Below are 12922 nucleotides of genomic sequence, written 5' to 3' on the forward strand. Positions count from 1 at the left end.
AAATACCCCCATATGTCCTTTGGCTTACTGATACCAGGAAGTAGGCTGGAGTATGTTTCCTCCTGGTCATTCGCCCACACCATATCATGTAACCAGTCCTCTACTGTGGGGGCTTCCCCTATCTCATCAAGATGGCACGCTCAGCCAGAAGAAGTCCAATGTTTACAAGTTTACATTTCACCGTATTCATTTTAAGTACACATGTCAGACTGCTCCATCATGATATCCCATGCCTCACATATCCCAGACCAATATTCAGAGAGCTTCCAACATGACCATTGCATATGCAACAAGTCTGCCTCTGTTTCTCCGCATCTAGGGCATCGTCCTGTATGTGCTGTATACATTTTCTTCAAACGCATAGGGGTGAGGTGTACCCTATTCAGTGTTTTAAATTGGATTAACCTAAACAGAGTTGTACGACACCAGTTTGAGCAGGCACAGTTGTGACCAGCGGGCGTCCGGGAACTCAACCCCCCCCAGCCCCCTCTCCCACTCTCCTCTAATGTCTGGTAGCTGTACTTTCCTCGTTTCAAGTGCTATTTTGTACAGTCGAGAGGCAGTTTTCTTGATTGTGCCTGTGGAGACTATATAATTGAGGCAGGGGAGTGACTTTGGCTCATGCAGGAACCCTTCCCATGTCACAGCTACTGCCGACTTAAATCTAAGGTATTGTAATTTCCAGAGTAGAGTGTCGGCAACCTGTAGTTTAATCTCCTCCCATGGTCTAAATACATCCTCCTGATAAAGATCTCCGAACTGTATGATACCCGCCTCCCTCCAGTATGTAGAGAGTGCAGTATCTGCTGAGGGGGCCAGGTATGGGGCGTCCCAAATCGGCATGTGGGGGCTATACAGGACCGTGCTCCAGTGATGTTTTGTCAATTACGGCCACGCCTGCTGTGAGGCTAGTCTAGGGGTCATGTGGTCACTCTTCCCTCATGTTCTGGCTGCTACACCATTTAGCAATGTGGCCCTGGGTTTACCCTGCGTTTTCAATTTGGTGAATGAGGTACAAGGTGCATCTGCGACCCAGTGCATAGCGTATTGTGCTTGAGCTGCTAGGTAGTACATCTCAAAGTCGTGAGCCGAAAGTCTCCCCCCTTTCGTATGTCTGTGTGAGGCGACGCCAGCTGGCCCGCACGGTGCCCCTCCACGCGAAGGCGAATCAGGCAGCACAGATCTTCTCGAAGAAAGAGCTGCCTGGCCACAGCGGCATTGTACCGAAGAGGTAGAATACTTTGGGTAGTATCATTTTGACCAAAGCTACCCGGCTCATGAGCGAGACAGGAAGATGGTTCCACCGGGTGAGTTTAGTGCATAGCGCCGTGGCCAGTGCTTCATAATTGAGGGCACAGACTAAGCCAGAGGTCCACGCCATTTCCACCCCCAGGTATTTTATCTGTTGAGGTGCCCAACGCAGACCGCGCAGGTCTCCTGGGGGTGGGGAGGGAGGGGTCATGCCTTCGGTCAGGGGGAACATTTTGGACTGGTTTACATTCAGCCGCAAGCCAGAGTACCTTCCAAACTACTGGACCGCCTCCAGCACTCTGTGGAGATATTTCTCAGGGTTTCTAACAAATAACAGTATGTCGTCAGCAATCAGTTCTATACGCCCAGCCATGGGGATACCTAATCTGGTGTGGTGCATTCTCATGAAATCGGCTCGAGTACGAGAGCAAATAATGGAGAGAGCGAGCAGCCTTGCCTTGTTCCTCCTGCCAGCCACAGCCCTTCCGACAGCATGCCATTCACCAGTATACAGGCGTTTTACCCATTTGATAAAATGAGGGCCAAATCTATAGTTATTGAGCAACGTAAACAAGAACGGCCAATACACTGTGTCAAAGGCTTCCTCATATCCAGGGATATGGCGACCCCATTATAATCCGCTGGGATCCCAGCTAGCACATTGTAAAGTCTGCATAAATTGGACGCGGTCAACCTATCCGGTACAAATCCTGCTTGGTCCTCATGGACCATGTATGGCATCAATGGGTTAAGCCGCAACGCCAGAACCTTGGCGAAAATGTTTGAGTTGGTGTTGATGAGGGACAGCGCACAGAAGGATCTGCAATCCTCTGGGCATTCCAAGGTTTCAAGAGCAGGGTTATAATGGCTTTGCGCATAGATTTGGGGAGGACGCCAGTGTCCTGGGCTTCAGTCCACACTGCCAGGAGGCGGGGGCGAGTGTTTCCATAAACTCCTTATAGAATTCTGCTCCAAGTCCATCAGAGCCAGGTCCCCCAACCCCGGGGAGGTCCTTTATTGTGGCCTTGATTTTGCCCATTGATATGGGGGTTTCTAGAGCTTTGCGCGTTTCCTCCAACAGTAATGTCATTGGTATCGTGGCTAGGTGGTAGTCTATCTCTTTGTCAGTAGCTTCGCTCTGGGGCGTGTATAGGCTGCTGTAGAAATTGTATAATAACCTTCTTGCCTGGCAATACCTGGGATGGTTATACTGCCCCTTTCGGTGCGTGCCAGGAGTCTGCTCGGCCTATCAAAGTAATGAAGCTCTCTGTCTGCAGCTTTCCGGAAGTGGTCTAGCTGCGTCTTAATCTCGGAAGACATCTGGGGTGTTGGACTAGTTAAGTATTCCTCCGATAATCTGGCTATGGTCTCTTCGCTTCTTGTGGGATATATTTACCCACTCAGCAGTACTTACGCACATCACCAAGCTGCACTTCAGCAGAACCAGCACAATGGCTGCGCTGGCTCCTGTGAGTACCATTGCCTCACACCAAAACTGCATTTTGCAACGACAAAAGGATGGCTGCACTGTTTTGCCAAAGCGCCATGGGGCAAGATGGAACAGGGAGCACCCCAAGAAAGGCTACTAGGGTGTGTTCTTGTTTGTCTAAAAGAAATGTATTGAAAAAGCAGCGCTGCTTTGCTGCAAGCCCAAAGTTCCTATTGAAAAGGGAATATTTCACCTTTAAACGGATGCTGCTCAGATGCTATTTTCACCTGTCCTTCATCACACTACCTTTATCAAAAAGACCCCGTCATGCCCAGCCATATTCACATTGTGCTCCATCAGAAAAGAGCCTTATTCCTGAGACAGGCTGTGCCAGCCAAAACTGAGAAAAATCAACAAAAACTTTCCTTCAGCTACACGAGAAACGCTTACATTTAGCTACAAAATGTCGAAAAACATTGCTTGAAAAGAAAAGCATAGCTCTCTGTGCACATGTCAATTTCATGAAGACTTTTGCCTTGTACAGGCTGTTGTGTAAAACAAGCTGACTACAGCTACAGAACAATATTGGGAAGTAGCTAGATGATAAATCCCAGCAGCATGGACCACGTGTCAAAATGGGCTTTTACAAACCAGAGAACAAATAATGCCTGTTTTTTTAAAAAGTACAATGTTGAATGAAAGCTTGCCCCTGCCTAGCAATGTAAATGGGTTTGTTGCTGGGGAAATATATATGAACTGTTTATTCAACAGGCTGGTTTTGATTCAGGACAAATAAAAGAAAAATAAAACTGTTAAACTGCATGGGCTGGATTTTGCAAGCTCCCAAAAGAGGTTATTCCTGTTGGCAGAGCTAAGGCGTCCCCCAAAAGGGAACCACCATAAACCTCCAGGACATGAAAGTGATAATTGCTAGGTTGGAAAACTTTGACTGACCAAGACAAAGAAACTTCACATACTAAATCAGACTTGGGTCTGGGCTGAGCCATTTTACAATGGAACTTTCAGGACACAGATGTGCGAAGTGAAAAATCACACCTACTTGTAACTTCTACAGGAAATCTCTGTGACAACCCTGGAATGAGGGGGTAGCTTGGAAGCTATGCCCGTATATAGGAAACAATACTGAACATTTGTTTCCAAAGACAATTTTATAAATAAAACTTGCAAGACTCATCTTTGCCACAGGACTTTGCAAACATGTGAAAAGTTAACAGTTTAAATGTGATTTTATGGGCTTTCATTTAAGACGTCAGACTTCATTGACATATGGGGAATAAAAATGACAGATAATTGGGTATTATAAGGAAAGTACCCATGATGCAATTGCAAATTTTAAAACTTACATGCCTAATGATAATCCGGTTCCATACGATTTCATCGCCTGCTGTTTCAACGCGGGGTTTTTTACCACTGATTTTTTTTTAAAAAAAATAATCGCATTTTTTTTTCGTTGGGGGGGTTACCCCCCAAACCCCTTTAATTATTTTTATATCCCCGTACACCCACACCCAATCTATATAATTTTTTAACCCCCCCCCCCCCCAAAAATGTGATTTTTTTCAAAAAATAATTTGCGGCAAAAAAACCCACGGAAAAACATCTGTCGATGAAATTACGTCGTACCGATAATCCACACTCATGTATAAAGTTATAGAATTTTAAGTAATAGAATTCTCACTGAAAAGCACAAAAAACTGGTAGAAGGGCGAAACGAGGTCCCACAACCTTGAAGATTGGACTGCTATGCTCTACCTACAGTATGCAATCTGCCCATGTGATTGTTTAAAGTGCCACAAATGTATACATTTGTAAATTAGGTTATGACTGATTTTTTGGCAAAAGGACTGTGGGATGTCTTTCTAGCTCATAAAATGCAACCTCATAAACTGGGACTCCTCGAGGAGGCAACCAACATTGATTGCCCTATCCGCTTCTTGGAGGTAGGCCTAGCTCAGTTCTGCCCACCAATAATTCTGTGATGTCACCATGCTCTATAAATAAGAGTGGTTGACAGAGCTCCAGACACACACTCTCTACTGAATTCCAACGCCTGTGTTCCTAATCTTCCACATTCATCCTGCCAGACTCCAGATTCCACTACAAGGCCAAAGCAAAGCTGACCAGATTTCACTGCCAGGCCAATGTATAGCTGACTCTACTCCAACAAAGGCCTAAATTAAGAAAATCCCACTAAATCCCATTAAAAAGGGAAAAGGCTGTGGTACCTTAGCATCCCGAGACCACACCGGCTTGTCCACTACCTGTGCCATCCAGTGACCCGAATTGCCCAGCTGTACTTGCCGTCTGGTGACCAGACCTTTGCCCAGCTGTCTTTTGCCAGGAGAGTCTGCTACCGAGCGGTGCAGTGACCAGAACCCTGTTGACTGTTCCAAATTCCCAAACCCAAGCGTGGCCTATGAGTATCCCACATCCCATAACACATAGTCTACCCCATCTTGACCCTGTCTTTGTTTCACTCTAAGCAACCCTATCCATATCCTGATAACTTGTCCAACTGTCAGAATTCTCTGAGCCTCTTGCCCTCCAAGCGTTAGCGCCACTTTTCTCTTCATTTCTGTCTTGCATAGATCATAAGTCATTAGCGATATTTTGTTTAAATAAATTAATTTTCCCTAAAGAAAAGGGGTACACTGCGTGAAGGGTTACAACTGCAGCGTAACTTTGATATTCACGGGTGGCGTTCGTCTTTTCTTAGCCTTTAAATCTAGTTTAAATAAAATGTGCGTTTCATTTTAAAACCGATTCTCTTTTTCACTGCTATATTTTCCTAAAAACTAACCTCACTGCCTTCCGAATCTCTCTCAATTCACCAGCTACAGACCAATTTTCCCCTCTATATTGTCTAAGGTCTGAGTCTTTCCTGACACTGGCTTCACTCTGTCACTGCTGTGCTGTCCATGTTCGAAGGATGTACTCGGCAGGTTTACTTGCTTCGCCCACAGTGGTCTATATGTCTGTTTGTGTGGGTGAGCTGCCTGGACGTGCTAGCAGATAGTTCACAAATGAACTCCAGATATCCGGTGGTTCGGTGTGGAGCGGCAGCATTCTGATAAAGCCTGTCTCTACGTCGTGGCAGTATGTCACGTCCCTGAGCCACAGTGCGTTTTGGAGGTGGACCACGGCCCCATGAGATGGCGATGCAACGTTTTGCCAGTACCAGCAGCAGACTTAACAGTTTCCTGGCCGCCGGTTGTATTTCACGTGTGTACCCCAGCAGGGTCACCAACGGGTCTCTATTGATGGGCTCCCAGGCTATGTCAGACGTTGTGATTAGTACCCTGTCCCAGAATTGCCTGACAGATGGACACTCCCACGCAAGGTGCCAGAAGTCGGCAGAAGTGCTGCCACATCGCTGACAGGCCAGAGCAACAGAGTCTTGGTAGCAACGAAGTTTGCTCGGCGTGCAGTAGGTGTGATGAAGAAAATTGAAATTAATCAGTTTTAGTCTCGAGTTCAGCGCAACCTTTTGGGTCTGCCTTGGGATGTAGGACCAATTGGCCTAGTCTATTGAATGGGCCAGGGACTTTTCCCATCTCACTTTAGAAGTTTGTGGTTGGTCTAATGCGGCGAGTAATTCTTTGTAGATGGATGAGACTAGTTTACCCTCACCACTTGCTTGTATAATCTTCTGCAATAACCTCCACGTGGGTGGACGAGCCAGGAACATTGAAAACTTGTCTGAAGGCGTGACGGAGTCTGAAGTATACAAAGATATCCAGTGCTGTGACTGTGCAGCAATCTTTAACTTGGAGCGTCATAAAGCTGTCGTTGACAAACCAATCATCTATTGTGGTTATTTGGAGTTTGCGCATTAGGTAGTGGTACACTGTTTTGGTGGTTATCGGCAGTCCCAGAATAAACTTTGCCGGCAGGAGTGGGAAGTATCTGCACGAAATGTCCAGCTTTTCCGGAAGCACCTCAAGACCTTCCTCTTTTCTTCTGCCTTCGCTCCCCCTCTCCCCTGCTGATCTGTTCTCTCTTGGCACTGTGCACCTGGCCACCCTCTGTCTTTTGGGCCCAGGTCCTGCTCATCCTGCCACCCTCCTGCACTGCCTCTGGGTCACCCCTTGCACTGGGGTCTGTATCTGTACCCATACAGCCCCCCCTTTTTCTTCCTAGACTTATCAGGCCTACCCTGTCTGCTGCCTTAAACCTAGCACTTGCAAATTGCTGACTGCATTACTACTGTTTGTTGCCTTTATTATTTATTTATTGTTATTTATCTGTTTCTCCTCTGCTTCGCACTTTCCACCTCTCCCCCCTTCCATGCACTTTTTCCCTCCCCCATGCACTTGCGCGTTCTCAATGTCACTGGGCCTAGTAAGATCGCTGTTTTGTTCTGCCCTGTTCCCCTCCCTTGCCTGGTCGCGCTCTGAAACACTTGTGTACGAGCGCGATAGAAATAAAATATCAATCAATCAAGCTTTTGTACTATCCTTTTCCAAATCTCATAGGTGAACATTATATTCATGGTTTTCGGCGGGACCGGCTGTTCTCCAAGGATCACCGCTCTCCAAAGGTTGGGGTGCAAGGGCCCTTTCTATCTGGACGTGCGGTCTGATATATTGGGTCGTGTACCAATAACTCAGAAATTGTGCTTGTGCCGCCCAATAATAGCGTTCCAGGTCCGGTAAAGCCAGCCCTCCTTTTGCAATGGGCTGAATCAGCATGTCGTACGCCACTCTCGCGGCTTGCCTGCCCAAATCAGGTCGAGGACGAGTGCCCGTAGTTGCTGAAAGTAACGATGTGTCAGTAGTAGTGGAATATTCACAAATAGATACAACAATTTTGTAAGGATCACCATTTTGACGACGGAGACATGCCCCCAGAGTGTTAACGGTAAGTGCTTCCAACGGAATATCTTCTGAGATCGATGCAATGACCCTGCCGTAATTGTCACAAAGGATCTCATTGTGGCACAGGACAACATGATTCCCAGGTACCTGACGTCTGATTTGTCCCATCGAAACTGAAAGTCATCGGCGAATGCTACTGTGTTGGGAGTTACTGGGAAAATCACTGATTTTTTGCTGTTGATTTTGAGGCCTGAGATGGCTCCAAACTTGAGGACTTCACGCATTACTGGATTGAGAGGTGTCTCTGGATCGTTGAGAAGTAGGGCCACGTCGTCTGCATAGAGGGAAAGTATCAGGTTGTGCGGTCCGATGGTGATCCCTCTATCCATGAATTTGCTCCTGAGGTTGGCTGCAAGGGGTTCCATAGCTAGAGCGAATAATAGGGCCGAAAGGGGGCAGCCTTGCATGGTGCCTCTGCTCAGTTCTATGAGGGCTGATGTTGTGGTCCCTAGAGTAATACGAGTCCTGGGGTGCTAGTATAGGAGCGCCACAAGCTTTATAAAGAAAACGCTGAGGCGCATTTTGTGAAGGACGGTGAAAAGGAAAGGCCATTCCATGGAGTCGAATGCCTTTTCTGCATCTAGGAGAACCGCAATGGCCTGTCCCGATGGGTCTAGAGCTTCCATGATGCCAAAGAGGCACCGAATGCCGAAGGTTGTGTTCCGGCCAGGAATGAAGCCAGCCTGGTCCACCAGTCCCAGCATTAAGGGAAGGAGTCTGTTGGTCAGGAGTTTGGCAAGGATTTTGTTGTCCATATTAATCAGCGAGATTGGCCTATAGGAGCCGCAGTCATCTGGGGGTTTTCCTGGTTTATGCAGAAGAATGTGATTGGCTTCTCTCAGTGTAGGGGGCAAATGCCCGACTGCCGCAGTCTTATTGTAGGCAGACAGTAGGAGAGGGGCAAGCAAGGGTCCCATTGCCTTATAGAATTCGCCTGTGAGGCCATCAGGGCCTGGTGCCTTTGAACCAGGTAGTTCTTTTATGACATTTTGGGTTTCTTCGGCAGTGATTTCTTTGTTAAGGTGTTCTCTCATCTCATCTGATAACCAGAACAGCTCGGTGTTGTCGAGGTATTCTCGGAGCGCCGCTGTGGTGCCCGTGGATCTAGAGTTGTACAGCTCCTGATAGAAGCCTCTAAAGGCCTCGACAATTTCTCTTTTCGTGTGGACCAGAGTGCCCTGGTGGTTGCCGACACAGTCGATGGTCAGTGGCTTTGTTTACCGCAAGCATTCTGGCCAGGAGTGCCCCCGGTTTCTGCCCCTCCACATTCTGGCGAATCAAATGGCGTCTTGATAAGTAGCGGCTCTTACGTTCTGCGTTTTTGTTAAACTCGTTCAATTCAGTTTTAATGAGGGCCAGGGTAGTTCAAATGATCATTCCAGGTCTTTCAGACGAGATTAGTTTTTGAGGAGGTCCCTCCTTATTGCCTTTAAGACAGCTAGTTCCTTGGCGATACATATCCCACGCGTAAACCACTTCAGGGTTTCCCAGAGGGCACTGTGTGATGTGGCAGACTCCTGGTTTGCTGCTAGGAAGAGCGTGATTTCCTCTGACAGCTCCTGGGCAAACACTGTATCTTGGAGGGCTCCTGACTTGAATCTCCATGAGTAGGTCTGCATGCTTCCGTCTGCTGGGCTGGCGTCCGGGTGACTGGGGAGTGGTCGGATAGCATCCAGAGAAGGATCTCACATTCTTCCCGCTGTAACGGTCCAGACCTTGGTATAATAAAGGGGTACCTGTACGTACCATAGGCTCTCCAGGTAAACATATATCAAAGAAACGGCAATGGGCCTGGGCACAAATGAGACTAGAGAGAAATTTGCAAAAATATACACATTTTATAGTTTCAAAAACACAAAACCAAATTCCATGTACATAAACATCATTTTCAAAGATATTTTTTTTAATCCAGCTTAATACAAATCCTTATTTCATCTCAGTCTCTATTATTTCATACTTACACACATACCATCAATATCTCAACTGTTTAAACAAATTACCAGGTTACTCACCGTAGTGACCACCTTACTCCTAGTCCATAGTCCCCTTTCCTCCATACTTATGGGACATCTCTCCATCCTGTGGGACGGGACCGGAGCACTTTGTAAAAAGCATCCACATTTTTTTCAAAAATGTTGTCCCTCCTCGCTTTCCTGCGCGGGGCCCGGCACGCGGCCGTAACCCTGCCCACCTTAGCTCCGCCCTGCGCATCACCCATCAGTCCTTTTCTATCGCAGGGTCAAAGACCCATTAGCAATAGCAATTAGCAGGAACCTTATTAGAGGGGACGGCGGGCGGGCGTATGGAGAAAAGGGCACTATGGACTAGGAGTAAGGTGGGCACTACGGTGAGGAACCTGGTAATACTCCTACGTCCCGTCCCCTTTCCTCCATACTTATGGGAGATTCCCAAGCACTCCTTACAGGAACTATGGGTGGATGGAAATACCCCTTACTGAAACAGGTACTTCAGCACAGCCTGGCCGAACTGAGCGTCAGCTCTAGAGCTCACATCGAGGCAGTAATGCTTACAGAAAGCAGATGGGGAGGCCCAAGTAGCCGCTTTAGCGATGGACTCCCAGGGAACATAATTCTGAAAAGCAACCGCGGCTGCCTTGCCTCGCACCTGGTGTGCATGGATACCTTTAGGTGGTTTCAGCTTTTGGACGGTGAAAGATTCCGCGATACAGGCGGTAATCCATCTGGAAATAGATGCCTTAGACGCCGGCCTGCCCTGAGGCTTACCGAAGGTCACAAACAGTTGGGAAGAGCTCCGAAGCTCGGAAGTCCTGTCCAGGTAGAACCTAAGAGCTCTCCGGACATCCAGGCAGTATAGAACCCTTTCCGCCTCCGAGGCAGGGTTCGAACAAAAGACCGGAAGGGAAATCAACTGATTCAGATAGAATTCGGTCACTACCTTTGGTAGGAAAGCTGGGTTCGTCCGAAGGACTACCTTGTCCTTGTGAAAGACCGAGAAAAGGGTGCTCCACCGACAATGCCTGGAGCTCACTCACTCTCCTCGCTGACATGACGGCTACCAGAAAGGACACTTTCCAGGACACGTACTTGAGGTCAACCGTAGCCATTGGCTCAAAGGGTTTATGGCACAGCGCCGTCAGGACTACATTTAGGTCCCCAGGCGGGTGCAGACTACGAACCGGAGGGTAGAGGCGTGTCAAGCCTGCAAAATGCCTCTTAACCACTGGGTTACTCAGAGAATAAGAGCATTGGTCTAATGCAAGATAAGCGGAAACCGCTGAAAGGTAAGTTCTGCATGACAGAACGTAAACACCCTACTCTGCTAGGGAGGACACGAAGGACAGCCCCGTGTCAATTGTAGCCACCCTTGGATCCAACTGCTTTTCCAAACACTAACGACAGAACCTGAGCCATTTACTCCTGTATTGGGATCTGGTTGAGGGTTCCCTGGCTGCCTGGATAATACGCATGTTATCCTGTTATCCGTAGACAAGTTCAAAAGCTCTAAGACTTGAACGCAGGCATCATGCCGCCAAGATGAGCGATTGTGGGGAGGGGTGCCACATCTGCTGTTGCCCTTGATGAAGATCTGGGGTTATTGGTAACCCGATCAGCGGAAACACCGACAGGTGTTGAAGTTCTGAGAACCAAAAAACTGGCCGGCCACCAAGGGGCCATGAGCAGAAGGGAACAGTTCACAGAGTTCTTCCCCTTCCCAATTGCTCGATGAACTAGAGGAAGAGGCGGGAAGGCGTAAGCTCTCATGTTGTGCCATGGAATCTCAAGAGCATCCCCCAGAGAGGAGGCTCTCAGCCCCCCTCTGGAGGCATACCGAGGAAGCTTCTTGTTTACCACTGTAGCAAAGCGGTCCACCTCCGGTGTGCCCCAACGCCAGAAAGTCCATGAGAGGACCTCGACCTTCAACTCCCACTCGTAGCGTAACACTGTCTGCCGGCTGAGGGCATCCGCTGTGACATTCAGCTGGCCCGGGATGTGCACCGCAAGCAGCCACACGCCATGAAGCATGGCCCCAATCCTATACTTGGATGGGCAGATCAACCAAAGGTGCCCACCCCGCAGGCAACAAAAACTTTGTGCGGAAGAGGTATCCGAGCATTCCGGTCATAAACTGACCGATAAGGATGCGCACAAGGCCGAGAAACTAACCCTACTCCTGAGGCCGATGGCGAAGCTGTAGGGGTAGCGTTCAAAATGGCCACTGCGGCCGTGGCGGGAACGACGCCATTTTGTCATCACCTGACGGGAACTGCGGCACGTTAGGAAGTGAGGCAGGGGTCCCCGTCGATGGATCAGGGGTCTTAACTTTAGCCTTAACATAAGGAAACCTCGGCAGAGCCGGTACTATGAGGCCTGGAATGTTTCTGCGACATACCAACCGCCAAATTAGCCTTCTCAGGAAGGACCTTGGCGTTGCCGGTAAAAGAAGAATTTCCCTTCTTTGCCCCCTCAACAGATCTGGTGTCGCCGCAAGAGCAGGAACGGTGAGAAACAACCTTCACCGATAAGGCCTTGCCAGACCCTCAGAAATTTTGGTAGCTTTAACCTCTGTATGAGGGACCTCGGACCCAGGTCCGGTAACAGGCTTACTCGCGTGGGCCTCGAACATCCGTTCGGTAGCACCAAGGCCTCGGGGCACACCCCAGCATAAGAGCCATTTGTCCCAAATACGGATACTCATGGATACCCTGGAGATTAAGTTAGGCCGCAATCACCAACAACATCTTCGTGAAGACACGCAGCGCCGAGCTGAGGCCAAAAGGAAGCACTCGAAACTGGAAGTGCTCCTCTCCCAAGGGAAGTGGAGATATCTCCCTGTGGGTTCCAAATCAGGATATGCATGTACGCGTCCTGAAGATCCACCACGCTGAGCCAATCGCCCGCCTGCAACGAGGAGCGAATCTGGCCGGGCGTGATCATCTTGAATTTCTTTTGGGGTAGGGAAAGATTGAACTGGGAAAGGTCTAGGCTGGTGCGCAGGCCAGCCTGGTTGGGTTTGGGCACCGTAAACAGTCGGGAGTAGAAGCCCTCCCCTCGCTCCCCAAGGGGAACGGGTTCCACAGCTCTGAGGAGCAGAAGTTTCTGAACCTCGGCCTTGAGGGAGGGTGAGCCTGACAGCTGAAAAGGAGGGTTGAGGGGTGGGGTAGAGGGTAAAGGTAAGCGGAAGCCCGCTCGAGCGACTGACAAGACCCATCTGTCTTCTGTGATGGCCTGCCACGCCTCCCAATGAGATAATGCGCCCTCCCACCGGGGTCTCATGCGAGCGCGGAAAACCCTCATTTGGCAGGCTTATCGGTGGCGGTGCCACCCGAACCTGATGAGGAGGCTGAGGAGCGGGAGAAAAACCG

At 48.9% G+C, this 12922-nt stretch overlaps 1 protein-coding gene across 2 annotated transcripts in view; it reads right to left on the reverse strand.

Moving 5' to 3' along the window:
- Window positions 1-12922, reverse strand: part of JADE1 (jade family PHD finger 1) — a 961679-nt gene that overhangs the window by 75515 nt on the left and 873242 nt on the right. The window lies entirely within an intron of this gene.

The sequence above is a fragment of the Ambystoma mexicanum genome, chromosome 6q, assembly GCF_040938575.1.
Source record: "Ambystoma mexicanum isolate Mex_15411 chromosome 6q, UKY_AmexF1_1, whole genome shotgun sequence".
Classification (NCBI taxonomy): Eukaryota; Metazoa; Chordata; class Amphibia; order Caudata; family Ambystomatidae; genus Ambystoma; species Ambystoma mexicanum.